Below are 12,818 nucleotides of genomic sequence, written 5' to 3'. Positions count from 1 at the left end.
TACAGTCAGTTGTGGGAGGTTAATCTGGTTTTACAAATGCCTAATTCTTGGCCTGATAACGTTTCTCTTTCATTCAAAATGCTTTCTGCCATAGACACTTCTATGTTTGGTGCTCACTTGTTATAACACATTTAACACAATGGTACTTAGCTTTCTGGTTTCCCCCATAATCCCCATAGAATGGTAGAAACCTTAGAACCTTGATGTGAAGCTAATTTTGAATGCTGATGGAGAGTCAGTCAGTTCAGATTTGTGTGGCAAGACTGGAGATGTGCCCACCGTGAATAAACCTTAGCTTTTCCCATCTACTATTTCATGTCTTTCTTCTCAACATCACTCATCCAGAAATGCCATGGCATCCAAAGCCTTTTGGGCGGGTTCTCATCTGGAGGACATTCTGAGATCGGCTGATTGGTCAAATGATAGTAATTTACATACCTTTCATGGTAAACCTATTCATTTTGCTTCTTCTGTAGTACTTAATATGCTTTGAGCAAGCATAATAGGAGCCTCAGCCCTTGCCATAAAATGTAGATTTTCCTAATAAACATGAAGAAAAGTCTTAATTTTATTAAAGACAAGGAGGTGAGTATTATCCCACCACAACAGTTATATTAATCAGGCTGTTTTTCCCGTCCTTACAGTGTGTTGTGATGGTAGAATGTATTTGGCCTGTGTAGTGGCCTACGTAATGAATTAGAATGTGGGATGATGGAATGTAGGATGGTAGAATGTGGGGAGAGGATTCGTGGTAGGCGGTTGGGACGGACAGGAGCAACGCGTATTGTGTGTTTTGCGCTGGGGCTGTTACTACAGAAAATAAACTTGTGGAAATACATCTGATTCGCGAGTTCCTTCACAACACAGTGTCTACTCCTTCAACATCCTCTTTGCATTTAAGGCCTCCTCTAACTAAAAAAAACAGTTTGAAGATCCCTGCACTAAGGAGGGCTCTGAACCCAGTGGAACATCAATAGCAAAGAGTTGGCAATTCACTATTTCCCACAATCTTGAACAATGCTTGAAAGTATAAATATGGGTGATCCCCATCCAAGCATCCAGTCCTTTCTGTTTAATAGCAGCTTTATAATTCTGCTGACACTTAACCCCATGTATTTGGGTCTAGGTATTATATTTAGAGCTGCATCAGGTCTTGATAATCCCGAGAACAATTGTGGTCAAACAACCTACTTTGTTTAGCAGGAATCTTAGAATCCTGAAAGGTAAGCATAGTATTGATAACTTCACATATGTTCTAAAGGAGGCCAAAACGACTTCATTACATAGGTCCACTCAGAGCTAGGCCTCAAAATCCAAATCTACTGCTGTTTAGATTGGAGAGCAGGTTTGAAATCTGCATCTGCTTCTGTAGCAAAGAAAGGCTGGCTGTTCTGATCACTACAGTCCTTACTTATATTTGAATACTTAGTGGTAAGTGGTTCTGGAGCAGCTGATAAAAATATATAATCAATGGTTGTGGGGGCACTTCTGCCCATAAAGGAAGGAATTAGTGACTTGCTGTGGGTGCTGCCCAGCCTCCTCCAACCAAAATCTTAATTAAAATTGCACAGAATTTCATTTAACAGATCATCTTGTGGACTATGTTCTGTTTGCAAAGTACTGTCTATATCATCGTGCCACAAGCCTCCCTTTGAACAGTTTCCTTTGCGCCAGAATGGGCCTAAGGGCCAGGGACCTCACACCTTGCGCTAAAAAGACCAGGTACACCTCCGCTGAACTCAAGAACTTGGCGGGTCCCCGGTGCACGCACACACTTATTCCTGGCATACTCATGCCTGGAGGTGTGCGCAGTGCAACTGGATGGCGCCTATACCATTAATGGTGAGAAAGCAGAAAATTCAGGGAGTTCGGGGAGTAGGAGGCAACAATTTAGAATACACTCCGGGTGGAGGCATAAGGGACCTTAGAGTTGTGGGCTCTTTTGCCCTTAATAATGCCAGATCCCTCCCCAAACACAAATTTGAAATTAATGAACTCATTTCCACCCTTAACATGGATTGTCTCTTCCTAACTGAAACTTTGGCGAGGCCAGACTCGGACCCTGATTTTATTGAGGCAGCCCCCACTGGCTTCTCTTTTTATAGGGTAGACAGGAACACAGGGAGAGGAGGAGGCCTGGCTATTATCTGCAGGTCTGAGCTCACCTGCATTTGGAATAGTGCTAGCCACACGCCAGAGGTCTGTGAAACTATGGCCTTTAAACTTTTCTTTGGCAAATCCTTGGTCTTTGAAGGCCTGCTAATTTACCGGCCCCCCGGCCCCATCTCTAAGTTCCTTTCGATATGGACCTCACTACTGGAACCCCTAATCATGGCCCCTAAAGCAATTATCTTAGGAGACTTTAACATTCACTTTGATGATACGAGTGATTCTCTGGTCGTGGAATTTCTCAATCTCATGGCGGCCCTGGACTGGGTCCTAAAGGATGGGTTGGCCACTCATAGAGCTGGCCATACCCTTGATGAGATTTTTACCCACCCCGAGGAAGAACCTAATCTTTTAACGACCCCGTTAGAGTGGACGGATCACGCGCTCCTGACATTTAAATTTCTGGTCAGGCAGCAGCCTCTGACACCCATTCCCTCGAAAAAACTACTAAGACCCTGGAGAAACATTAAAGCAGAACCGTTGGAAATAGCATTAATACAAAACTGGAACGATCTGAAGGCGTCCACTCTGTCACCGGGTTCAATCAGGGCATTGCGCATGCAATGGATTCACTAGCACCGGCGAGGGTCTCTGTCCCTCGCATCAGGAAAAACCCAACCAACCATGGTTTTCTCAAGACCTCAAAATCTTACAGAGAAAATACCGGCAGAAGGAGCGCTGCTGGAAACTGAGCCCTCGGGAAGATGAGAGAGCGGAGTTAAAACTAGCCCTAAACACTTACAAAGAAGCCTGTCTGGTAGCCAAATCGGACTATTTCACACTTAAAATCAGGGAGGCAGCCAACTCTTCTAGAGAGCTATTTAGAACCATGAATGCTCTCACTATTCCCTTAGGTACTTCTAAAATAGAAAACTCCCAAGACTTTTGCAACAAAATAGCCAAATTCTTCGAATGTAAAATTCTTAACATCTACTCTAGCTTCATGTTGGACAAGGAACAGGTGAACTCCCCTTCCGGGACAGTTATGCCACTGCTCCCTGTGGTGACACTTAATGGGGTGCCAGATAAGCCATTTTTACTCTCTAGGTTTAAAATGCCATCTCAAGAGGTCATGTGCAAGCTGCTTCTGGAATGCAAATCGGGTTCCCCTTTGGATCCCTGCCCCCCCGCCATCCTTCAATTAGTACCAGAGATAGTGGCATCTATGCTGCCCCCTATTGTTCAGGAGGTCATTATAACTGGTTTGTATCCCAAGGCATGGAAAGAAACCATTATTATTCCCTTAAAAAAGAAGGAAACAGGCAAACCTGATGATCTGACTAATCTACGCCCAATAGCCCTTCTCCCCTATGCGGCCAAAATTCTGGAAAAACATATCAATAAAGAATTGGTGGATTTCCTGTCAGCCTCAGAGGGCCTAGATAGCTCGCAACACGGTTTTCGGAAATCCCATAGCACTGAATCAGCTCTCATTGCATCATCCAACACCATACGCAGATTGGTTGATGAGGGGCAGGGGGTCTTCCTGGTCCTATTGGACCTGTCGGCAGCATTTGACACCATTGCCCCTCACATTCTGATAGACCGTCTATATCAGGTAGGCATTAGAGATCAGGCTCTCAAGCTGATTGAGTCCTTTCTATCAGATAGGTGGGCCACAGTTAGCAGTGGTGATTTTAGATCCCCGGGCCTACCTCTTGCCGTGTGGGGTCCCTCAGGGCTCTTCCCTCAGCCCTACGCTTTTCAATGTGTACGTGGCACCGCTGGCAGAGCTAATCCGCTCTTTCGGCTTTATCCCAACTTCTTATGCAGACGACACTCAGATTATCATCCCGATTAACAAAGATATGGAGGAAGTGGCCACCCGCTTCAACGCCTGCATGACAGCAGTGAACAACTGGATGAAGGCCAATTGGCTAAAACTTAATTGCGAAAAAACTGAAATTCTGTGTTTTGGGATCAAGAGGGAACATTGGTCTTCCATCTGGTGACCTAAAGAGTGTGGCACTCTTCCTGTGCCAGGGTCTACCTCGAGGAATTTAGGATTATTATTTGACGACCAATTGTCGTTCAAACCCCAGGTCAATCAGATAATTAAGACCTGTATGTGGACTCTGAAGAAACTAAAAAAAGTATTTCCTTTTATTCCACAATCTTGCAGAACTACTGCTACTCTGGCTCTAGTCATTTCCAGACTGGATTACGGGAATGCGCTTCTGCTCAACTTGGATAAAGAATCATTGAATAAACTACAGTTGATGCAGAATACTGCTGCTAGGCTTCTACTGAAACTGCCCCGTGGGACCTCTGCTAAGAGGTGCCTCAGAAATCTACACTGGCTTCCGGTAGGCCAGCGGATCTCTTTTAAGGCTCTCTGCATTACCCACAAGGCCGTCCATGGGATTGGGCCGAAGGCATTAACCACCAAGCTGCAATGGTATAGACCTAATAGGCTGTTGCGATCTGCCTTTGCCTATCGAATCCAAACTTCCCGCACCAAAAAGGCGAAGTGGGGAGATAGAGCGTTCACCATCGCGGCTGCTAAAATCTGGAATTCACTCCCACTGGATTTAAGGCAAGAACACAATTATCTAACATTTAGGAGACTGGTCAAGACCTGGCTCTTCCCGCAATAAGGTTTGGAGTCTCCTTGTTAGTAGACCCTGCCTCACCCAGTTAGCGCTTCGATGCCCTAGGGCCGGAATGCGCTTTATAAATACTCAATACATACATACATACATACAAATTGAAATCTCCCTAAAGTAACACAGCGATAAAAGATTCAGAGTCCTGTCTGAAACGTTCTAAAAATGCACGCATGGCTACAAGTTGGGTTGAGATCCTCTGCGTTGCATTGATATTATAGAAATGCAACAGCAAAGCATTATTGGTTTTAAAAAATAATTAAAAAAACCCTAACAAAGCAACCATGTTACCACCAAGAGTAGCTTCGCAACATAAATTGTGGGGCAAAAGGGTGGCTAAGCCCCCCTTTGCCCTGCTGGAATTCACTGGGATAGCTGGTGAAAGGAATGAGCTAAAACTATTTACACAAAAGGAGTTGGATATATCCCAAGTTTATTAGCAACAGACAGTATTGAACCTTTGAATAAACTTTACCCATGAATGGTCATTACACTTGCCACTTAACCGAGCAATATTCCACTTTAAAAACTTCAGTCAGGAGATATGCACCAATACGATGAATAGTGGCCCCATCCTGGTCAATAATATCATTCAAGCGAGTGCAATCAATAAGAGGAGCAAGTCAATATTGATTATCTAGTAGACTCAGAGGTTGAAACCTATAGGTAATTTCAATGATGGAACTGCTCATAGACTTCTTATGGCCAACCAGAAATGTAGTAGATACATTCATTGAAATGTGGCGATGAGCAGGGGAATAAAAAACCCAGCAGCTGAGCCTAAATTTTCAAAAAACACCTACTGACCTGAGAAAGCTGATGAATAAGCTTCCCAGCAAACTTACCTTGGTCAAAGTTCACAATCATACAGTACCCTGCCTGGGTTTCTGCACCCCAACCAAGAAATCCACATGCCTAATCATGACAACATGCTTAAATAAAAATGAACCACCTCCAATGCGCCCACTACAACAGTGCACCACATTGTTTTTTAGCTGATGGAAACTTTTGAAGGTTCCTTCTTTGAATGGGGGAAAAGTCTCTAAAACTATGACATATGGGGAAGCCTCCTGGGGACGATTTAGAACAATATTAGAGAAACAATTCTTTACATGGCTACTCTATGTAGACTATTGAGAACTAACTCTTTGTTACAGTCAGCAAGGGCAGTTTAGACTGATGTACTGGGGGTGTTATAAGCGGGGAGATGAAAATATAGGGTGTTCTGGGATAACTTATTTAAGCAGGGTGACATTCCCTCATGCATACGGTGGGGAATGAATGCTGGACTGAACATATCAATGTATCTACACCCGCTGTCCCATCTCTTCCTCGCCTCTCAGCAACAGACTCGCTAAGTGGAGAATTAGAATCAGATTAAAGGAGGGAACAATGCTGTGAGGGTCTGTAGTAGCAATGGTGACAAGTCAGTAAGTTTCTGTTAAACGGAGGGCAGCCTTCGAAAGAGGGCATAAAGACATGTCTTAACAAGTGTTTCCGTCTTGCTATACAATTGTATTGAAATAGAATCAACAGATATGTTTACCACATATCACATGCAATGTTCCAGTTCTGTCCATGTCTCCACGGCCTACACAACCCTTCTACTAAACTAGCCCCCCTAACGTAAATCCTCCCTGAATTCTAAACTTAACGTGGACTCATTTTTCCGCTTACGAGCCGGAGAATCTAAATATGAAGGGACCTCCCAGAAGGAACGGTGGACGCCCACTGTCACCGCCAAACGTGTTAGAGCGCTTACCTGCAATGAAGGTCACCATCCGCTGTGTTCACCTGAACACTAAAATTGACATTCTCCTTGCAGGGGCTCCCAGATACATCCTTTGGAATGTTTCTACCTAGACAAAGCTCTTCCTCAGCTGTGAGAAATTGCATTTGTAAGCGCCCCTGCCGCTGAGGTCAAATAGGAAATAATAGATGAATTTTGGCTGGTACCCTTAAATGAGGAGCATTTAGAATTAGCTAGGGCTTTACGCTTATCCATGATGGGTCAGGTTCAAAGATCAGATGAAGAGCAGGCCTAGCCCAGCCTTGTCAGAGCATGGCTGGCACAGTTGGGCCCATTCTGCACTGTTTGATAGTTGCCCATCCCTCCTTCTGCAGGTAATACTGGAAGCTGCAGTCCATGGCCCATACAGGAAGATTAGCACATCCGTCTCTGTAGACCCTTGTGGCACTCTTAAGCACTGCTAGTGTTTCCCATGCCCATCCTGCCACAGGGGATCTTGGAAATTGTAGTCCATGGTTTTACACTGCCCATACAGGAAGATTAGCATATCCCAGTCATGTAAGCAACTATTTGATTGATAACTGCCTTATATAGCACAAGTGTAAACCAAAAAGGTTTCACAGAGATGTACGAAAAAATAGGATTTCAACTAATAAGAGATGAAAGAGGCCAAGTCAGTATAAAGTAAAGAGAAAATGTTTTTTGTGTGACAGTGTACAAGGTAACAGAAAAACACAAAGCATATACAACTCTCTTTTATACAGTAGACAAAAATTATATCTAGCCATTTCCAGAAACATCTTAAATGGTGAGATCACTAACGTTGTTGCCCAGCGTCTGTCGCTCCCTCCTGTGTGGCTGCTGCTGCTGTCTCTTCACAGAGCCTACTGGCTGTGTTTGAGGCCCGCCTCCACCTGCAGGCACCCGCCTGCGCCTTATCCCTGGTAGCCTAGTGGCCATCTGTGTATGTCTGTTTTCTGACTTTTCTCTTTTGTCTATTTTTTACTCCTGTTTACTCCTGTTTTTTACTTCTGTTCCTCTTTTAGCATTTTTCACCCATTTTGCGCTCTCCTGCGCTTACCTCCCCGCCCCTGCTGCCCCCCAGCCCACACCCCTGCCCTTGCAGCACTTCCCGCCCTCCCACCTCCCAGCTGACTTATCCCCACCCCCTCCTGTTCATAAGGGTGGCCCCTGCGCAGTGAGGGGTGACTTCACTGACCTTTTCGGCCAGCGTCCATCGCTCCCTCCTGCGTGGCCACTCATGCTGTTGCTGTCTCTTCACAGAGCCTCCGGGCTCTGTGTTCGAGGCCCGCCTCCACCCGCAGGCAACTGCCTGCGCCTCATCCCAGGTGGCCTAGTGGCCATCTGTGTCTGTCTCTCCTCTTATATTTGTTTTTTACTCCTGTTTTTTTACTTCTGTTTCTCTTTTAGCATTTTTCACCCGTTTTGCGCTCTCCCACAGTTCCCTCCCCACCGCTGCTGCCTTCGCGGCCCCACCCTCGCAGCACTTCCCACCCTCCCGCCTCCCAGCTGACGAATCCCCCCCTCCCTCCAAATCTTAAGCCCGTCTGCGTCTGGCTGAGGATGGACCACGCCAGCGCCACAGACCCGGGTTCTCGCACCACACAAAGATACGACACGAGGATCCTCCATGCACGGAACCATGGATGTCGGAGCACCTGCCACCCTGCTGCCCACAGACCTTTCTCATGCCCCCACTGCCACCTTACTCTCTCCACATGCCTAACGCCAGGCCTCAGAATGCCAGAACCACCTCCAGACTACCTCAAGTGCATCCTCCCCAACGTCCGCTCCCTGCACAAACACGCCATGGAGTTCTGGGACCTGATAGACACCACCCGCCCGGACATCGCTTTCTTCACTGAGACATGGACCAACACAACATCCAGACCGGACATTGCCATCTCCATCCCCAGCGACTACAAGCTGCTCCACAAAGACAATCCATCCAGACCAGGAGACAGCATAGACATTGCCCACAAGACCACCCTCCGACTGACGATCAACACATAGGGATTCACCCCCCTCATGGAGCACCTCCACTTCCAAGTGCACACCATCACTAAGCCCACCACCCGCGGCACCCTCATCTACAGACCACGCGGACCACGTCCAGCGTTCAGCGACTCCACGTCGACATCATAGCCCCCACACACTCGCCTCCAGCAACTACATTCTCCTTGGTGACCTCAACTTCCATTTCAGCGATCTCAGTGACCAAAACACCTCATCACTACTCAAGAACCTAGCAACAATTGGGCCCAATCAACTAGTCACCTCACCAATGCACACTGCTGGATACACCCTCAACCTCATTTTATCTGTCAGCAGCAACGTCATCATCGTCATCATCGTCAACTCAACCCCGCTACACTGGACCAACCACCACTGCATCCACTTTTTCATCTCCATAGCTACAGTGCAAACTCACACAATGCGCCCCTCCTACAGGAAATTGATCCAGATCTCAGAGGAGCAACTCATCAGCACCCTCAACAGCTCACCACCGTTGACACAACAGATGCCAACACCTCAGCATGCAACCTCCACAAATGGATCACCAACTGCGCTGACACCCTAGCTCTCCTCCGGACGACCACAGGGAAACACTCCTCCAAGAAAACAGTTGGTTCACCCCTGCACTCCAAGAATCAAAGCGCTCATGCAGGAGGCTGGAGAAAAAGTGGAGGAACAGCAAATCCCCGGAAGACCTTGCAACTTTCAAACCCGCCACAAGATCCCACTATGGCCTCATCAAGTCCACCAGGAAAACCGCCCTGCAGGACTGCATCAACACCCCCACACACAACACCAAAGAACTCTTCAACGTCATCAAAGAATTCACCAAACCACAAGCCGAGACCACTAACATCCCTCCATCTCAGGATCTCAGCTTCAGACCCCAAGACTCTCTGAACTCACCAACAACACCTGTGCCAGGACCCTGAGAACCTGCAGGACTTCTGCATGCCTGGACCTCCCTCACAACGGATGAAACCCACTCCATCATGAGCAGCATCCACTCCGAATCAGCTACCGACCCCTACCCCCACTACATCTTCAACAAGGCCAGCGCCTCGATTGTGCCCGAACTCTGCAAGACCATCAACTGCTCCCTAGAGTCAGCAACCTACCCCAAAGACTGGAAGCATGCCGAGATCTGCCCACTTCTGAAGAAACCCACAGCCGACCCAATGGATCTCAAGAACTACCACCCCACCTCGCTGCTGCCCTTCACAGCTAAGGTCGCAGAGAAAGCAACCAACACTCAGCAACGCCAACACATCGAGGACAACAACATCCTGGACATCTAATCAGGATTCAGAACTAACCACAGCACTGGAACCGCCCTGCTCACCGCAACAGATGATATCCGCTCCCTCCTCGACCAGGACAAACAGCACCCCCTCATCCTACTTGATCTTTTAGCTGCCTTTGATACAGTCTCATTGCACCCTATGACCCAGACTCCACACAGCAGGCATATGCGGCAAGGCCCTTCGATGGATACACTCCTTCCTGACAGGCAGAACACAGAAATTCAGACTCATGCCATACTTGTCAGAACCTACAGACATCAGCTGTGGAGTACCCCAAGGATCATCATTAAGCCCCACGCTGTTCAAAATCTACATGACCTCGCTCGCCCCCATCATCAGGAACTACGGTGTGAACATCATCTCCTATGCAGATGACACCCAGCTGATCATCTCCCTGACCGAGAACCCCTCAACAGCCAAGAAGAACTTCAGGGACGGGATGGAAGCAGTCGTCACCTGGATGAGGGAGAGCTGCCTTAAGCTGAATGCTGTCAAAACCAAAATCATCATCCTGGGACCTTCCTACTCAGCCTGGGGCAACTACTGGTGGCCTGCAACACTCGGCAGGCCCTCCACAGACCACGTACGAAACCTCTGCGTCATCCTCGACTCAACACTCACCATGAACAGACAGGTCAACTCCGTACCCTCCACCTGCTTCCACACCCTCCGACTCCTACGGAAGATCTTCAGATGGATACCAACCGACTGTCAAAAAACTGTGACACATGCACAAATCACGAGCAGACTTGACTATGGCAATGCCCTCTATATCGGAACCACCAAGAAGAACTTGAGCAAGCTGCAACAAATCCAGAACGCCATTGCCAGACTCATCCTAGACATCCCCAGCCGAGAACACATCACAGGACACCTGAAAAACCTCTACTCACTCGCTGTCGAAAAGAGGACCAACTTCAACCTCCTTATAAACGCCTACAGAGCCCTCCACAACAACGGACCCAGCTACCTCAACCACTGCATCACCTGGTACTCCCCTTCCAGACCTCTCCACTCGTCCCAGCAGTTGCTTGCCAACATACCCTGCATAAAGAAGTCCTCGGCTGGAGGAAGATCTTTCCCACACATGGCAGCAAAAGGTTGGAACACTTTAACTCTTCATCTCAGACAGTCGCCATCGCTGACTCAGTTCAGGAAGGACCTCAAGACCTGGCTCTTCAACTGATCTCCGAGGACACACCCCTCAGCGCCTTGAGACCCTATGCGTGAGTAGTGCACTTTATAAGATCTGATTGATTGATTAAGAAAGTAGGTGACAACACACATTAAAATCTAAATGGCAGGGTATCACATGTCTTGACTTACAGTGAAGTCATGTTGGTAAATTTTAAGTAATTACTTTTTTGAAGACGTACCACCAGTTCAACAGTTATCAGATCTCTAGATGACATGTATGTAAAGGATCAACACAGCATTCTTTAATATAATACTATGTGCTTGCCAATTCGTTAATTTTCTTAACCTTTGTTTCCAACCTAAATTTAGAACAACTTCTTTTTGGCACATTTTCTTCTTGTTGAAAAATAGTGTGGATCTGTGCAGTCAGATACATATTATGGGCCCGATTCACAAAGAAGTCTAAGTTTAGACCAAAAGTCTAAGTTTAGACCTAAAGTTTAACTTTACTCCAAGTAAAGTAAGACTTTTGGTCTAAATTTAAGCTCTTGGTCTATGTTTATAAAAAAAGTCTAAACGTAGACTTTTGGTCTAAGTTTACTATTGTGAATCAGGCCGTATAAGTCTGGAAAGATGCAAGCTTGACCAGAGCTAAAAAAGAAAGTCCCTGACCCCCAGCACCAAAAACACTAGTTTCAAAGATGTAAAAGGTGAAACCAATCAGTGGTAAAACTTGGAATTCTAAACAGGGGGCGACAACAAAACTGCATTTAAAAGGAAGTCAGGGAAGAAGGAAATCCATGATAATATTAGAACCAACAAAACAGGTACCTATATCAAAAGTTGCATTCTGAGCTCATCACTCAGAGAAAAGTTTCAAAAAACGGATTTCAGACCTTTGGCAAAATATTCTTGACTAAGTAGACCTGCAATAATGTTATAAGCTATTGGAAAGCTTATTTATTGAATACTCAATGTGCCAACGAAGGTACACTCAGATTGAGTGTAAGTTTGTGACATGCAATAACGGGCAAGAAAATACAGATCAAAACTGCCAAACCAGGGTGTTTTTCTTTTTTTCTATTGAGCAGAAGTGAATAAAATGAACAACAATAAGTGAGAGAAACACTTTTGATAGAAGAGCAATACAGCACGTAAATCCATTATGCTTTCCCATCTGAATTCAACACTGATATTCCAGTGAGCTCGAAATGTACAAATACGCATTGACAAAATCAGAATAAGCACATCAAAGGCCAACTTTCTTTAGTTTGGCATCCGCTAAAATCAATGATGTACAAACATGTAAAATCCGAACACTAAATACCAGAGGGCTTATAAGGTGGACATGTAGTAAAGAGGACTTATGCTCAAATAAACAAGTGCTAAAGTGCATAAACAGATCCAAGGTAGTACCATACAAACACCATAAGATTTCCCCATCTCAATAGAACGCTAGTCTCGTGAAAAACTCAAGTAGTGTAGAAACACAGGACCAAAGTATTAAAACCGAGATAAAAACCATTGTACTCCACCTTCTTGTGAAGAATGAATCAATTACTGTCATTAAGTTAAAAATAAGTATTTATTTTGTTTCAATAAAGGAGCCCATCAGATGCATCTTCTCATGTGAGAAACCCAGAGCAACTGTCTTTAAACTTTTGCTTGGAATCTCTCACATGAAAAGATTCCACTGTGCTACTACGAGCGCGTGTTGCCACGAGCTCAATAACATACTCTATACACATGTAACACACCTTCCCCTTTATGAACAACAACAATTAACAATCTTATACATAGATTCTTATATAACTA

At 45.8% G+C, this 12,818-nt stretch overlaps 1 long non-coding RNA gene across 1 annotated transcript in view; it reads right to left on the bottom strand.

The window, feature by feature from the left end:
- The window catches only part of LOC138283799 (uncharacterized), a 74,557-nt gene that overhangs the window by 24,889 nt on the left and 36,850 nt on the right, over positions 1-12,818 (bottom strand). The window lies entirely within an intron of this gene.

The sequence above is a fragment of the Pleurodeles waltl genome, chromosome 3_1, assembly GCF_031143425.1.
Source record: "Pleurodeles waltl isolate 20211129_DDA chromosome 3_1, aPleWal1.hap1.20221129, whole genome shotgun sequence".
NCBI classification, from domain to species: domain Eukaryota; kingdom Metazoa; phylum Chordata; class Amphibia; order Caudata; family Salamandridae; genus Pleurodeles; species Pleurodeles waltl.
The sequence above is the reverse complement of the archived record's forward strand: the minus strand, read 5'-3'. Positions and strand labels throughout refer to the sequence as shown.